The following is a 17,832-nucleotide window of genomic DNA, read 5'->3' as shown; positions in this document are numbered from 1 at the left end:
ACTCAGTGATTAATAAAATGCCTTCACTTAATATACAACAAAATTATGTTGGGCAAAGGGTATCTCTAGGTTATAGAACAAACCTTACTATCATTCATGAACAAACTATAGTATAATAATATCAATGTATAAAATGATACATACTGATCATCTTATAAAAATTTTCTCTAATGTATCTGTAATATTTTTGACAGGATAGAATAAGTCTTAGGCTTTATTCTATATATAATATAAGAAACAGGTATGACGTTGGACAGAGAATAATTATTATCAGTAATGTAGTCTAAGGTGAGATAATGTTGTAGAAATGACAATGCCCTGTTATAATGAGATGATACCATATTTATCTGAAGTAAAAAATAAATTCTAATTATCATTACTATTCATTATAGGCATATTAATTAATAATTTATTATTATTAAACAGAATGGTACGCAGAAAACTCAAGAGATTCTTTATTACACCAATGTGCTTTGAAAACATTGTCTTCTTAAAAGAGATTTTCATCTTTCAGTTTGCAGCTTATGTGAGAGGAAAGAATTGGATGGAGCAGCAGAACAGAGAATATGACTGCAGGAGAGGTGAGTAGAGGTAGGAAGGAGAGAGAAGATAAATTTTGGATTCTCGGAAGTATCCTAAATGAGAATTTAGGAACTAGACCAAGATTTAGAATTGCTTCTTTATTTTTTCCCTAAAGATTTATTTGTTTATTTTAGAGAGAGAAAGAAGGATCACAAGTGGGAAGGGCAGAGGGAGAGGGAGAGAGAATCTCCAGCACATTCCATGCTGAGTGTTGAGTCTGACATGGGACTTGGCCTTAGGACCATGAGGTCAGGACTTGAGCAGAAACCAAGAGTTGGTTACTTAACCGACTGTGCCACCCAGGTGCCCTTCAGAGCCACTTCTTTAAATGCTTTTTCGATATTACCCACTTTCTAGTTCTTCCTTTGGTTAAACTAAGCCAATACCCTCTTGTGAAATCGTTCCATATTTTAGGATCATCCCTTAGGACTGGAACATCCACTCTGTATCAGGTCATACCAAAGAAACTGTATTTATGCAAAGACACAGCATCTTCCATAATGTCTTATCTGAATAAGCAGATTAAGTAAATGCTGCTCACACTGGAGACCAAGAGTTGGCTGCTTAGATAGTCAAGTCAAATCAGATGAGTACAGACAATGGAATACTTGATAGTAGTATACTGGGAGCATAGTTCAAAATCAGTGAATTCTAGATAATGACAGAAACTGAACTTTTCATGTTGATTTTAAATGTCTAAAATATATTTGTTATATAGAGAGGTAGATAGGTAGATTGATTGATTGATTGATTGATTGATTTAGGCTGGAATAGGACAGCACAACCCGATATTGAGAGAACAGAAGGGTGGAGGTAGGAGAAGGAAAAAGAAGAAAAAGACAAAGAGTAACAAATGGAACAAATATGAAATGGCAAAAGCCATTTCCTAAATCATAAATACCCAACATTTTTCAAAATATATTTTTATCTTTCATTGTATTTGTGGACAAGCTAAATTTTATCATACATTCTTTTCTGCAAACATCTAGGTAATAAGGTATTAGAAATCTGAAACTTTAAGGGTGCCTAGGTGGTTCAGTCAGTTAAGCATCTGCCTTTGGTTTAGGTCATGATCTCAGGATCCTGGGATCAAGCCCTGCACTGGGCTTCCTGCTCAGAGGGAAACTTGCTTCTCTCTCTCCTCCATGCTTGTGCTATCTCTGTCTCTCTCTCAAATAAACAAATAAAATCTTAAAAAATAAATAAGAAAGAAATCTGAAACTTTAGGTTGCAGACCAAAGACCACAAGTTATCTGAGCTAGGAAATAAATTTTGACACAGAACAAAACAAGATGTGCATAAAGAAGGTAAGGATCAGGAAAAAAAAAACTTCATAATGTTTTCATCAGTTTTTACTGAGAAGCAACTTGAAGATATCTTAAGACATGCTGCAAGCATCTTTATAAAGTATTATTAATAATTGGAGTGGTAAACTATATTGTTAAAATAATGCTATATTAATATAACAGTTCAGATTAGGTCATATTCTACCAATAATTTCCCATTTTTATCAAGTAACAACAACAGTAACAAGAATACACAAAACATTAGCTAGTGTAGTAACAGATCTCTGTACAGCTTAGATTTTGGCATCAAGGCACAATAAAACTTGTACCTAATGTCAACAGATAGGATATTTTTTCTACCATTCAGAATGGTGCCTTAGGAGGATTTTGTTCTTATCTGGGTGTGACATAAATTGCAATACAAAGTTTCACAATATTCATATATATTGATACATATAGCAGCGATGTGATGAAGTAATCTCTTGCTGTTACATAAAATAATGTGCATTTATTTATTTATTGTGTGTATGTACTATTGGTGTTGGAAGGAACCTAGTTAATTAATTGCCAGGTAGATTATGCTCTTTTTGAAAGTAGAGTCAGGCTCTGCTAACAATGTCTACTTGAGAAACTACCAGGTAAAAATAATTTTCCCAGTAGTTGCAATGAAAAAAGTATGAATGAGAAATAATCTCTCAGAGTTTATGCTTGAATATAACAAGTTTTCATTAACTCACTAATTCATTCATTCAAACATTCATTCATTTGTTCAATAATGTTTTTTGAGCCCCTGCTATGAGTCTTGCTGGGGTTTATACACTGAAACAAACATGATCCCTTCCATCAGGGAGCTGTAGTTTCACAATATTGTATTTCCTTTCCCTGGCACTCTTATAGAAGATGAGCTATTATTTAAGTAAAAGATTCAATGGGAGCTCATAGGACTGAGTAAGCGGGAACCAAATCAAATGTGAGGTTAGGAAGGCTCCTTGAATAAAAGCCTTCTAAAATTAAACCTACAGGCAAAACATGAAAAAAAATTAATTCAACACAATTAGTGAGGACTTCTGGGACAAGATGGTACAGACTTACTTTTCTCTGCTTTTCCACTTTTAAGTATATCTAGTACCCTAGAAATAATCAATAGACAAAAGGACCGAAAGCTAGAAAAAAGACTCACCCTAGACGTGATGACTGGAGAAACAACATGATGAAGCTCCTGGGTTTTCTCTTTACTTTCTGTAAACCCCCTGACCCAGTACCAATTAGGCCTGTAGCCCAGGGACTACCAACAGGTTTAAACAACAAACATGTCCAAGGAAAGCCTGCTTTCTCTAGCCAACAAACTAGGAAAGGGGAAGCCCAACAGAGATCTAGAGTGGAGTCCTGGTTCCTGTTCCTCCAGTGAGGCCCTGCAGGCATTCTAACACATTGGTGGCAGCAGAGCCTAGCCGTACAGCCCCAGCTCCACACCTGGCCTGCTGGGCAGTCTGATCTACTAGCTGCTGGGATAGTGGCAGCTGTAGCTGTAGCAAAGCCCTAGGCTTTCCAAGCCACTGGCCCACAAACTGCACTGCCTGTTGGTCCCATCTGCTTGTAGCAATGATAGCAGCAAAGATGAGAAGGATAATGTATGATATTTACCTGTATTTTGATTCTTTCTGTTTTCATTTTTCCTTCCTGGTGTTCTAAAATTCCTTCTTTTATCATTTCATTTCTGGTAAAAGAACTGTCTTTAGCTATTTATTTATGATAGTTCTACTAATGACAGATTCTCTTTTCCCTCTTTAATTCTGCCTTATTCTCAAAGGATTGTTTTCATTGGATTTGGAGTTCAGGGTTGGCAGTTTTGGGGTACGTTTTAGCATTGAAAAATGGTGGACCACTTCTTTCTGGCCTCTGTGGATTCTGATGAGAAATCCTATGTCATTCAAATTGTTTCTCCCATATAAGGAAGTTATTATTTCTCTATTTCTTTGTCTCTCTTTATCTCTCAGTGTGTGTCTCTCTGTTTTCCTCTCTCTTTGTATTTCTCTCTCTCTCTATCTCTCTGCTTTTTCAATTTTTCTTTGTTTCTAGTTTTCAGAAGGTTATCTGTGATATGTCTTGGCATGGATTTCTTTGAGTTCATCTTGTTTGAGATCACTCAGCTTCTTGAATATGTAGGTTTATATTTTTTGCTAAATTTAGGAAGTTTTCTGTTTATATTTCTTCAACTAATATTTTAGCCCTGCTCTCCTTCCCTCTTCTTCTGGTGACATGAAAAGTAGAAGTTGTTATGACCCTACCAGTCTCTGCTTATTTTTTTTTTAACTCTATTTTCTCTCTCTTGTTCAGATTGGGTAATTTCCATTGTTCTGTCTTCAAGTTCGTGCATTGTTTCCTTTATCATATCCATTCTACTACTGAATCTACATAATGAGTTTTCTATCAGTTACTGTACTTTATTATGTTCTGGAATTTTCATTGGGTTCTTTATATTTTCTGTTTCAGGAGACTTTCTATTTTTTAATATTTTATTTTTTTTTTAATTTAATGTGGGGTTTTAGTCTTTGTCAGATAATTCTCTCTCTCTCTCTTTTTTAAAGATTTATTTATTTATTTATTTGAGAAAGAGAGAGAGAGCATGGGTGCACAAGGAAGGGGCAGTGGGAAAGAAGCAGACTCTGTTGAATGCAGAGCCCAATGCTGCCTGATATCAGAAACCTGAGATCATGACCTGAGCAGAAACCAAGAGTCCACCACTTAACCAACTGAGCCACACAGGCACCCCTTTCAGATAATTCTGGCATCACTGTAATCTCAGCATTATCTACTGATTTTTTCATTCATGTTGAAATTTTCCTGGTTCTTGGTATGGCAAGTGATTTTCAGTAGAAACCTATATATATATATATCAGTACTATGTTATGAGGCTCTGGATCCTATTTAAACCTCTCAGCTTTCTCTGAAACTGCTCTAGTGGGGAAGGGGTGGAGAAGTGTTGCACTGCTGCCAGGTTAGGGTAAGGAGGGAAGGTCTTCTAATTACTGGAGAGGTGGGAGTCCCCACTTGGTCTTTACTGATTTCTCCCTCGCTTGGAAAAGGAGTAATGCTTTGTTACTTCCTTCTTCATGGTCTTGGCAACACAGGAAACAGGAGGGGGCTCATTAGCCACCTGATGGAAAAGAAAGTTTTTGCCTCTCTATTCCCCTATTGGTTTTCTCTGATATCACCCAGTAAGGTGGGGGTTGGGGTGTTTTCTTACAGTCTGGTGAGTGTGCAAGTCCAGGTTCCCCATGTGGCTCCTGTCAGAGTGGGTAGGGGTGGGGACCACTGTTTTTTTTTTCTGTGGTGTTTGACTAGAATAGAGTGACTGTTATCTAAATATTTTGTTTTTTTAGTCTGCCTCTTTCCTGGTCCCTAGACTAGTGTAAGCAGGCATTTGCAAGAGGTTTTTTGGGATCTTTTTGTTGTTTTGTTTTGTTTAATCTGCTTACTTTGCTCTTTCCAGGTTGCTGCTTGGTTTGGTTCCAGGTCTGGAACACATGAAGCAAATAGAAAACCAGGAGAATTCACCACCATGTTGAACCTTGTATCCGAAGGTCACTATCTGGTTTTTCTTTCTGTATCTTTTAGTCATCCTGACTGAAAGGTATAGAAGTTAATTTCACATATAATGTCCAAGATTCTTAGTTTTATTTAGTGGGAGAAATTGGGAAAAACACATCCAATCCATCTTCCCTGAAAAGTTTGTTTACCCATATGTATAATTTTATTTTTTTAAGATTTTATTTATTTGTCAGAGAAAGAGAGAGAGCATAATCAGGGGGAGTGGCAGGCAGGGGGAGAAGCAGGCTCCCACTGAGCAAGGAACCTGATGTGGGACTCCATCTCAGGACCCTGGGATCATGACCTGAGCTGAAGGCAGATACTTAACTGACTGAGCCACCCAGGTGTCCCCTTAGGTATAATTTTAAGTATATCATTCACTGAGTGATCTGAAAGCATTTAAACAAAATAAAACTATTCTTTTTTTTAAAAGATTTATTTATTATAGATAGAGCATGTTGGGAGTGAGTGGGGGAGGGGCAAAGGGTGAGAATCTTCAAGCAGACTCTGCACTGAGCAGGAAGCCAGATGCAGGGCTCAATCCCATGAACCATATAATCATGACCTGAGCTGAAACCAGTTGTTGGACATTTAACAAACTGAGCTACCCAAGCACCCCCAGAATAAAAGCATCCTAAAAATATTCTAAATGGCCATCTATTTTTAAAAATATATGACCATTGTATTAGATTGAAGCATTTTGAAGGAAATTATTTGAAACAATTGAAGGAAATTATTGCTATTCAAGTTTCTAACACATAAAATGTTATTTTCATGGGAAAATGATTTGCTACGTTGCATTAAAAATTTTGATGCACTAGAATGTCACTAGTAATGTCATACCAGCTCAAGTCAGAAAAAGAAGGAAGGCAGAAGATACTATAGTTAACTTCAGAGATGTCATACTAATCTTGCCAGCAACTTACAAATTAAGACATCCTTGACTATTTTTATGTTTTAATGAGTTAAAACTACTTATCAGGTTTGAGTTGCAAATGTCAGGTATTTCTGTTGAGAAAAACTATGTAGACTGTGCTTTGCAAATATATAAGTGGCACTCATGCAACATAGTCATCATAGCATTGTTGATTAGTCAGAAAATTTTCTGGTAAATGACAGCAAAATGTCCTGCCCTAACAAAATTAGTTTATTACAATAGCTTTTCAAAACATGGAAATAAGTGTCTTAAAAGGGTAACACCTTTTTCTAATGTAGAGAAACGGTGCTTGTTCAGTTTTCTGATCTGCACAGAGGATAGTCTGAGAGCCAGATATGAAACAGAACAACATCCTTCCTCCTGGAAGGGACGACATTCTTTTCATAGGGAGAAGCATTATTTATTTCTGATCATCCTTATCTATTGGATGCATAATAAAGGTTAATATTTCTCAGATTCGGGAAATAAATTTTCAGTGTTTAGGGAGCACCTTTACTTATTTTTGAGTTTAAACCTTTCTTTATCTTCCTAGATAACTTAAATAAGCTATCTGGGGCTACAACAGATGTCATTTTAAATACATGGTTGCATATTCATGTAATTTTGTTAAAATAAAAAAATTATCTAACCAGTATCTCAAGGGTCAATAAGTGCTTTCTAGATTTTTGGTTCAAACAAAACCCACTTAAGTAAACTGCCAAGGTCAAGTGCTAAATGGTAAAAATATCAGGGAGAAGGTTAGAGGATAGATTCTGGACACATACACACTTTTGACTGGCACACTTCCTAGAGTGGGACAGATTGTTCCCAACTCTTGCCTGGTGGTTACTGTTAGCAATACAAAGCCATTAAATGCAATAGTGACCTCAGCATCAAACCTCACCCAAATAGCCTCCAGTTTCACAGCTTGAATCTCCAATTGCATTGATTCATCTCCATCCCCTGTCTAGATAGTCTTCATAATGAGAGCTTTCTCCCCATGGACTGAACTTGATTTTGACAATCCCACTCTTGGTAATCACAGTGCTTTGAACTCATTCCCAGGCATGAATTTCCACTGACTATTGTCAGTCAATCTGTTCACTTCCAGCTGTTAAAGTTCAGAGTCATTGGACACAATTAAGAAGTAGAGAAAGAATCTTCTTCCATCACATAAATGGTGATGATGTAATTGGAAAAAATCACTCATCTGATTATACACAATTCTCCAGTTTCATTTGTAAAAGTTTGTCTCTCCAACTACTTTATAAAAGCTATAAGGGGAGCAATCAAGTGGTTTTCTTCTTTAAAACTCACAGAGCCTATGCATGTGGCTGGGCATAGTGTTAACAGTTAATTGATGCTTATTGGCTTGACTTAATGAGCCTAGCTGTTCATTATATTTTTTGAGGTTAATTATTTAAAGGGAATTTATGATTAGCCACATGTGGATTATTATCCTCATTGTGTGTCTGTGAGAGAAACTGCTATGTATGAGGGATACCAAAGAGGAGTAAGTAAAAGTACCTTGTCTTCAAGCAGATTATAGGCAAATAGAAGTAATCAGATGCAAGATACAAAGAGATGCATCATGGAAGAGATACACCAAGCTAAAGCAGATCAGAGAAAAAAAATAAAGACATCTTGCAACTGCAGTTTCTTGGAAAGATTCATGGAAGGGATAATCTTTGAACTGGATTTTTAAAACCAGATATGTGACAACAGAAAGGAATTTAAGAAGAAATATTTATTGACAATAGTTTATTTATGTCGTGCACTTATTTAATATCTATCTTGTTATTTAGAAAATGTTTGTGCTTATCTCCATTGAATGATTTCTGACATGGCAGAAATTATGTGGGTCATAGCTCAGAGTTCAAATTGTGAAGGGCTTGATTAGCTATAGATTCCAACTAGATGTGAATAAGGATCACATGTCAACTCTAAAATTATTATTTTTAAAATGTAATTTTAGAAACATATTCATTTATTTTGCACATTCAAGAAATGGTTCCCAAGGCCATGCTATGTGCAAAGCATATTGATTTTTACTCTACTTAAAAAGGCAATCATGATTTAATATATTTCACCATCTATTTATTTGAAAAAATATGTGGCAAACAAGCTACAATGCTAAGTGTTAAGTATTAAAATGGAGATTTTTTTCAGTAAATCTTTTATAGCATGCAGATGTGGGAGAAATTAATTTTGTATGTGAAAGTCAGGGAAAGTAAGAAATAAGAGAACACATTTTAGTTAGATCTTACAGAATGAAAAGTCTTTTAAGCGTGTACCTTGAGGGCAACATATACAGATTAGGACTTTCTATGGCAGAGGATAAAGCTGAAGCAAGTCATGGAGTCATATCATCAGTTTATCATCACAATTAGTAAAGAGTCCTGTGTGGCCAGAGAAAGTTGGGTGGGACTCAAGATTTAAAAGGCATGTAGATCCATCCATGTCGTTGCAAATGCCAAGATTCTTTGTTTTTATTTTTGTTTTTTGTTTTTTTTTTTTTGATGGCTGCATATTTTTATATATATATATATATATATATATATATATATATATATCACATCATCTTAACCATTCATCTGTTGATGGACTAGAAGCTATTATGCTAAGCGAGAGAAGTCAATCAGAGAAAGACAATTATTATATGCTCTCACTGATACATGGAATTTGAGAAGGAAGACAGAGGTTCATAGCGGAAGGGAGGAGAAAATGAAACAAGATGAAACCAGAAAGGGAAGCAAACTATAAGTGACTCTTAATCTCAGGAAACAAACTAAGTGTTGCTGGAGGGGAGACGTGTGGGAGGAATGGGGTGGCTCGGTGAGGGACACTGGGAAGGGTATGTGCTATGGTGAGAGCTGTGACTTGTGTAAGACTGCTGAATCACAGACCTGTGCCCCTGAAACAAATAACACATTGTATGTTAATTAAAAAATAAAAATTTTAAAAAGTCATGTAGAAACACATGTCTAGGGCATAGACAAGGTGAGAGTTGGACATAATGGATCTTAGAATCAGAAACCTAAAGACAATGCTTAGCATCATTGACATGGATAAAAATGCCCTTGAAAAAACTTTGGAACAGCCTAGAAAATCAGCATGCTAGATACTGATACCACATCTGCTACTTACTAGCTCTTTGGGCAAGTTACCTACCTTCTGAATTTCAGGCTTTACTTTCATAAATGAGCATGAGAGAATTAATCCAATTCTTTAGTTTACTAGCTACTTGTGAGGTAAGCCATAAACCATAGAACAAGCACTGGCATAGAATAGGACTCAAAAATACCTATTACTGTTAATATTGAAGAATGCTAAATGTGAAACCCTAGAGAGCATTGACATTCATGCCAGAATAAATAAAAGAGCAAAAGAGAGAAAGTATTCAAATGGAGCCAATGGGTGAGTAATTTCATAAAGCCTCATGGGAAGAAGAGCTCCAAAATGTGGAAGAACAAGACAATCATACTGTATTCCACAAGTCCAGAAGGAAGAGATCTGGAAAGAAAGCAGGTCTTTGGTGACCCTTAGTTAGGATAGTTCCATCTTCATTCTCAGGATGGAAGTTTAATATATAGTCTTGGAGGTAAGCAAGAGGATGAAGTAAAATTATAATGGTTTGTTATTTAAGGTAAACAGACTGTAGGTTAATTAGAGAATGAGATGGAGTAAATAGTTTTTTTAGAATGTGAATGTCTTGAATGCTCATGCAAAAGAAATGACATCCATGGAGGAGCATAAATGAATAAAATGAGATATTTAATAGAAAATGTCCCAAAGAAGATTTTAAAAATAACATCAAAGGCACAAGTAGAGATATTCTTAATGAAAAAAAAAAAAAAGTAGGGAAACCTTCTTGATTCAGACAGGAAAAATCTATAAAAATATGGATTTGAGGTAGGGGAGGAGATGTAAATACCCTACTCCTAATAGCTCCTGTTTCCTGGGAAGTTGAAATCCAGGAGACTAAAACTGAGAGATTTATTAACAGAGAAATCTGGGGGCGTGTGGGTTGCTCAGTGGGTTAGGCCTCTACCTTCCACTCAGGTCATGATCTCAGGGTTCTGGGATCCAGCCCCACATTGCATTGGGCTCTCTGCTCAGCAGGAAGCCTGTTTTCCCCTCTCTATTTGCCTGCCTCTCTGCCTAGTTGTGATTTCTCTCTCTGTCAAACAAATAAAAAATAAAAAAATAAAATCTGGAAGGGAGTGGAGAGGCTTGAAACTACTTAGAAAGGAAAGGTTGTAAGTTCAGAATAAGTCAATGTTTTTCATAGCATTTGTGAAAAACCACATGATATCGTGCTTATTAAAAAAAAGTCCATCAGAATGGATAAGTGGTCTTCTCTGGAAGTGCTAGGTGGCCTACTCTATGAAGCTAGAAAGCTAACAGTTGACTTGACCCAAGTAGGAAAAGAATTGAGGACCCCTCTGAGTGTTCTCAAAATGTTCGAGTTTCAGCCTAGGGAAAGGAGATATAAATAGCTTGAGAGGATTAAAGAATGTAAGATAGTCTGTGGCCTCAAGAAGGTTTTACTCTGGAAGAAAAAAAAATCATGTATAAGAAAAGGCAATATAATATAAACAATATATAACAAGTACTTTAAAGTGATAAAACAAATGTTGTAAGGGCTTAGAAAAAAGTGGAATAAACTAGAGTAATTAGAAAAGTTTATTTCATGAAAATCACATTGATAGACCTTTAGGAAGATTTACGAGAACAGCCATGTTCTTGCTATTAGCTAAACGTGTTTCTTGTTATTTTAAATTTAGAGTATTCTTCTATTATTGACCTTTATTATTAGGAGTTGGGAAAAATCAGTTTCCATAAAATTAGGCACTCAAATATGTTCCTAGAGAGAACCTATTAGGCAGTATGATGAATCTCCCCAAGAATGATTGTTCATAACATAGATATCTCTGTTCTGATGACAACTGAAAGCCAGGATCAACCTTAAGACTGGAAACATTTGAGCATTTGAGTGTTAGTGACTCAATAGGATCAGAGTTTTGAAAATGGAAAATCATCTACTCTTGACAACCAGAGAGGAATGATAGGATATGGGCAAGATGCCAGGAAAATATCACCCTCTCTCAAAACCACATGGCCTTCAACAAAACTAAGTAGAGATTTTTTTTTAAAGATTTTATTTATTTATTTGACAGAGAGATCACAAGTAGACAGAGAGGCAGGCACAGAGAGAGAAGGGGGGGAAGCAGGCTCCCTGCTGAGCAGAGCCCGATGCGGGACTCGATCCCAGGACCCTGAGAGCATGACCTGAGCTGAAGGCAGCGGCTTAACCCACAGAGACACCCAGGCACCCCTAAGTAGAGATTTTTGAAATAACTTTTCACCAGTCAGACTTCAAAATAGGACAGGTGCTGCAGGTAAAAGCCAAGTGAAAAGAAATGAGTAAGAGCGAAGAAGACAGTTTTCAATACTCAGAGACAGTCATACAGCATTGGAAGGAACTGGAGGTCAGTGCAGCATAGCAGGAAGCTAAAGGATGGAAGAAATGTGCTTTCCTTATTCCTAAAATAAAAGACTAAAGTAAGACAAATACTAGAGTAACCATGAAATGCAATTAACAAGCAATCCAAGGACAGAGGAATTGATCTGTGATGTCTATACCAGAAATAGCCCTAAAGACACTCTGGAAAGAGGCAAGAATCCTACCAGTCTTACACGGACATCAAATAAAACCTATCTTGGGTCAACATTTGGGCACCTTAGCCTTGTATTCTATGTAGAAATGTTGAATAAACACTAAACTTGGGAAACTTGCATGGGAATATTTAAGAAAAGGAACAGAGAAAGGGAATAAGGAAAAAAAGACTTAGCACTGTTAATGTTTTAGTAAATATTATTTAATATTTATAGCAACTTTCAGCAGATGTTCTATCTTTACATATGAAAGAAGCTTTCAGGAATATTTCTAACAAAAACTTCTTTCAAAACTGTGAAGATTTATTCTTCTCCAAGATAAGCACACAAGTGGACACACTGAGGTTGCAGTGGTGGATTGATAAACTGTAAACTCATAGTAGCATAATTCAGGGAAAAACTAAAAACATTTGGATTAAAGCTAAGAGTCGGGGAGAGAAGATGCAGAAAGATCATGCAGAAGTCATCAGACCCATTTGAAAAAAAATATTAGCTTGTGCCATTTCTTAACATAATCAGAGATGACTTATGAAAACCAACTCACCTATAGAGAATTTGTGGAATCCACTGCCTTCTTGAGAATAGAGGTATGGCTCAGTCCTTCCATGTAGCATTCAAGAACACAATTATAAAATGTGCAATTAATTCTAAACCACTAGGAGTAAAAGCCATAAAAAAGTAAATTCTTCCCAGTTCCCTTTGGTTTCCTGTAAAGACACTAAATGCTAAGAAAGTTTGGCTCAAATATATGTGGGATTTTCTCAATCAAGGCTCCTCATTCTTTCCAGTTCCTCAAATCTAAGCCAATGCTGTGTCCCTGAAGGTCATTCAGGACACCTTCTCATCACAATGTCACTACAGAGGAACACAACATTAAGGGCAGCTTTTTAATGTTTTTCAGGTCTTTGCTGTGTTTGCCCCACGCAAGAAAGGCAATGAAAATCTTTTGAGAGGTAAGATATAAAGGGAAGTGGTTTATTAATAATTAAAGCCACTTGGTAAACTACTCACTCAGACTGCCTCCTATGGATGTGAATGACATTCAGGTTTCCTTAAGTCCAAGTGCTGTTAATGCGGTAGTGTTCTGAAAGATCCTCCCATGGGTGCTTACTCTTTTCATCTTTGTACTGAATCCGTCACTATTCCCCACACATACGATAGTCACATTCAACAATGACTCTGGTCCTATGGAGTGAGGCTTAGTAGTTAAAATCTTACTCTTTGGAAGCTAGCCAGTCTGCATTCAAATACGCACTGCATTCTTCGTTGTCACTTTCTTCACTGTGAATTGGGGCTATTGTTAGCCCAAAGGAAGGTCGAGAAGATTAAATGAAATGACACCGGTACAGTGATTGGGAAATAGTAAGTCGTAGTGATTGTTGTGCATTAATTATTATTGTAATTATACTTTCCACCAGCTGGGATTTTTCTTCTATTCTAACCTATCTGTGTCTTATTAGGCCTTCAGTGTACAGCTTAGGCCCACTCTTCACCAATTATTTCACTACTTATTATATTTACACTCTAATTCACACATTCTATGAATCTATGTAATTTTAACATCTGATAATACAATGTTATCCATAAATCATTTTATTAAAATATTTCCTTTCCTGTAACTAGGTATTAATGAATTTCAGGCAAGGTTTATGACTTTGTATTATATGTATTTGGATTCCTCTTACAACTTTGCCATGAGGAAGGCACATCATCCCTATTTAATAAATATGAGTGATTTAATATATTATTCTTTCATCTACAAAATGATTACTCTTCATTGGCATTGTTAAGAATAATTAATTAAAAAGGGTTTTGGTTTTTTTTTTTTTTGCCAAATCTTATAAATTTAGAATATGTCAGGGCATCTTCCTGTTGGAATCATTGAAATGTTTGTTTCCTTTTTAAGAAATGAAATTCTCTAACTCTTAATAGATTGTAGATGTCTATATATCCCAGGAACATTAACAAAGGTAACTAAGTTATTGTTCTTGTGATTTTCAAAGAATAAACCAGAAATATGGGGAAAATGTGTGTGTAAGGGGGTGCTATATGAGCCCCAGAATGTAGTGCCATTCATGTGCACAAATTGTTAAGGAATTTCTTTCTAATAAAGCGCTAAAGATACTCATATTTCTCCTCTGTTAAAGAGCAGTGTACTTAGGAAACAGAAGAAATTATGTCAAAACCTTAATGACACCTCTAATTTAGAGTTAAATGAAATGATGCCAGGAAAGTGCTTAGGGAAGCAGGCAAGAGAATTATTCCAATCAGAAAACCTGCTCTGAAACTAGATTTCCTTTGGAATGATGCTTACAATGAACAGAAAGTTCTACCTTTGTAGAAGTGCATCTTTTCAGACGGAATAATCATCAGAGGGATGACAGAGAGAAAACCAAGTCAGCAAGGCAAGCCCTCTTCTGCCATGAGCTGATGTCTGCATTGGCTAAGAAACTAGGGCTAAAATGCATGTCTCTTAAGAATCCACTCCATTGAGCACATGGGTGCTCTGAAATGTTGGCTGACATAGCGATGGGACTTTGTTGGAATAATCACTCCTCTCAGAAAAACAGAGAAAAATAAAAATGACTATGAAAAAATACAACCTAAGGGAAAACTCCTGTAAAGATTTGGAAATAGTCACTTTGACAGGCATTTTCTAAGGAAAGCAGAATAAAATTACAGAATATGTGTTTATAAAATAATTCAAGAAGGTAAAGAAAGAGAGAAGAGTAAGCACTCATAAAGGTGAAGTAATCTCATGAAAAACTGCATAGAAATAAAATCTTATTTTCCAAATTGAGAGGCAGTGAAGGGCAACTAATGTAGAACAACTTGCAGTTCTGTCATAAGATAACCATGAATATGATTAGAGAGGAGGTGAGGTACATGAAGAGTAGATGCAGGATCTCCTGTAACTTATAAGAATCTCAGAATGGCACACCTAAACAGACAATGTTGAAGCAATGATGAAAGACTTGTACAAGCAAGACTCTAGGTGTAAAAAATGCTTGTGTCTGAGTCTGTAAATCACCATGCACCAAGAAATACCAGAAGGCAAGTTTTATTTTATTTTGAATTTCAAAATGAAAAGAAAAATCAAATAAATCCAGTAGTGAAATACTTAAAGCAAATGATAATCATTGTCATCATCATCATCACCAATATCAATAATAACCATTAACCATTCTATCAAAAGGTAAGTAACATAAGGTCATGTATTTTCAAGGGACATGATTATGACCAAAACATTCTATTGTTGTTCATATATGAGAAAATAAGATGTTCTTAAGCATTCAGAATTATAAGAAATGTCATATACATGCTCCCTACTGGAAAGAATCATGAAAAGATATAATTTAGCACTCTGTAAAATGAAGAAAAACAAAGAATTCATGAAAGAAGGACCATTATATATCAAATGCAGGGTTGATGATAAATAGTAGCCCATAAGTGAATATGTCAGAATTTATCCTGGAAATCAAATGCCTGCTGCATAATAATTTAATATTTCTTATTTTAGCTCTGAAACCCCAGGTAATATGAACAAGAATTGAAAGTGGAATGATAGGGGAAAAAAGGAATATAATAATCCTGAGCTGGCTAAAGAGTTAGACACCAGAATGTCTAACTGTGGCAGCATGTATTGGGAAATATGCCGGTTCTTCCCCAATTGATATAGTATATTAAGGCAATTCAAATCAAAATACCAAAAAATTTATACTTACAATGAGAATATGAAAGCAGTTTTGAAACATAAATGGATTGAGGAGCATCTTGTCTTATGAAATGCTATAAGAAAATATAAAGCTATCATAATTAAAACTGATGGGTATTGGTACATATAAATGAAAAAGAATATTTTAAAAGTGCAGAAAGCACAGTAATAATTTAGTATAGCACAAATTGCCTTTGCTCATTAAAAAAAATAGTGGGTTGTTCAAAATTAAATATTGGGTCAGTTGTCTGCATTTGCAGTTAAAAAAAGAAACTCTAGAAAGCATTATAGTACCACCTCATAATATATCACAAAATACATTCTATATAAATACTTAAATATGAAAAGCCATAAACATGATTGGAGAAAATGTTGGTAAGGATTTCTAGTATTTTGTTGTAGAGACCTTTCCACATATGACCAATAGGAAAATTATGAAGAAATTAATTGTCAGACTTGGCAAGAGAAAAATTAAAACAAAATTAAAAGACAAATAATAGCAAATTAGGAGTATTTTCTATGTATATCCCTGAGGAAATAATGATATCCTTAGTAGAAGAATAGCACTTAATCAAAAATAACAATGAAATGAAAGAATAAATTGACCACTCTTCTTCATTAGTGGACCCCTCTCTGTCTCTCTAGATAAATTCTGTGTAGCATTCTAGCCTTTTTCATCTTTCAATACCCTGTGATTGTGTACTTTGTCCCCAATAAACTGTAAGCTTATTGTAGGCATTGTGGTCCTTGCATATCTTATTTAACTATACATCCTAAATCCTTAGCACAGGGTCTAATGCATATATTAATTAGTCCATGTTGGCATTACTGTTGAAGACCATGAATAAGAATTCACCAATCAGTACATAAGGCTGATGATTAAAAAAATCAAAAGTTATGGTTCGGTAGAAATAAAAAATGCATGTTAAAAATATGATTAAGATGATAAATGACAATGCTCACAATTGGCAAAGATACAGTAAATAAATGAGCACTTTCCTACCATTAATAGGAATAAAAATTGATGCAACTTTTCTAGATGTTAGCTGTGTGGCATACTTGTGTGTGTACTCCGACCCAGTAATTGTATTTGTAGTAACATTTCTGAAGAAACTAATCATGATAATATTTTGGGATTTTCTTGCTAGGGTGTTACATCATCACAATTTGTTTTTAATGAATAAAAAGTGAAAATAACTTAAATATTCAACCTTAGGTTATTGGTTAAATCAAATGAGAGATACTAGTGTAACAATAATTCAGTTTTTAATATGAGTTTGTAGAAGACTATTTAATGACATTTAATGTTTTTTCATGAAATTTTTAAAAAATGTGGATGGTACCATATAATGGTACTATAATGGGCTAAATCTTATTATCCAACAAAAAAGTGTAAGGAACAACTTTAATGTAATGATGAAAATGTCTGCAAATGGCCTGGTATGATAATAAAAGTAAGGTACAAAAAAGACCTGTAGGCCCCTAATTGGAACAAATGACACTGAACTGGCATGTCCTGTATATTTTTTTAAGGCATATTTCATATTCTTTAGGATAGTTGTTTCTGTTAGGTAAATTAAGCATTTCCCTTGCATTTTTAATTTGAAAAATTGATTTAGTTAGAAGGAAAAAACAACTCATGTTTAAATAATGAATTCTGGGTAAATGTTTTCCAAGAGGAAGCTCATCATCAGGCCAGAGCTAGAAAGTTGTTTCTGTTATTTAGCTGATGAGCAAGGGAGTGTTTCAGAATGTTTGGTTTGGAGAGCCAGCTTTAGTAGGACCTGAGTACCCCACAAGAGAAACACTTAGGGAAAACCCAGGGAGAGGGAAGAGGATTTATTTATTTATCTTCTTTCTTACTTACTTACAGCCATCAGTATCTCTGTTTGTGTTTTCTAGCTTCTGATCTAGGTTTTGATTTGTTATTCAAATGACAGAGTCTGTTCTTTAGCAAGGATACAAGGAAGTAACTTACATCATTATTTGTTAAGATGCACAGATTTCCCCAACATACCCCCTTCTTCCTTTCCTAGCAAATCTCATTGACCACCACCCAATAA

This window comes from Lutra lutra, chromosome 12, assembly GCF_902655055.1.
Source record: "Lutra lutra chromosome 12, mLutLut1.2, whole genome shotgun sequence".
Taxonomy (NCBI): Eukaryota; Metazoa; Chordata; class Mammalia; order Carnivora; family Mustelidae; genus Lutra; species Lutra lutra.
Note: the sequence above shows the minus strand (reverse complement) of the source record.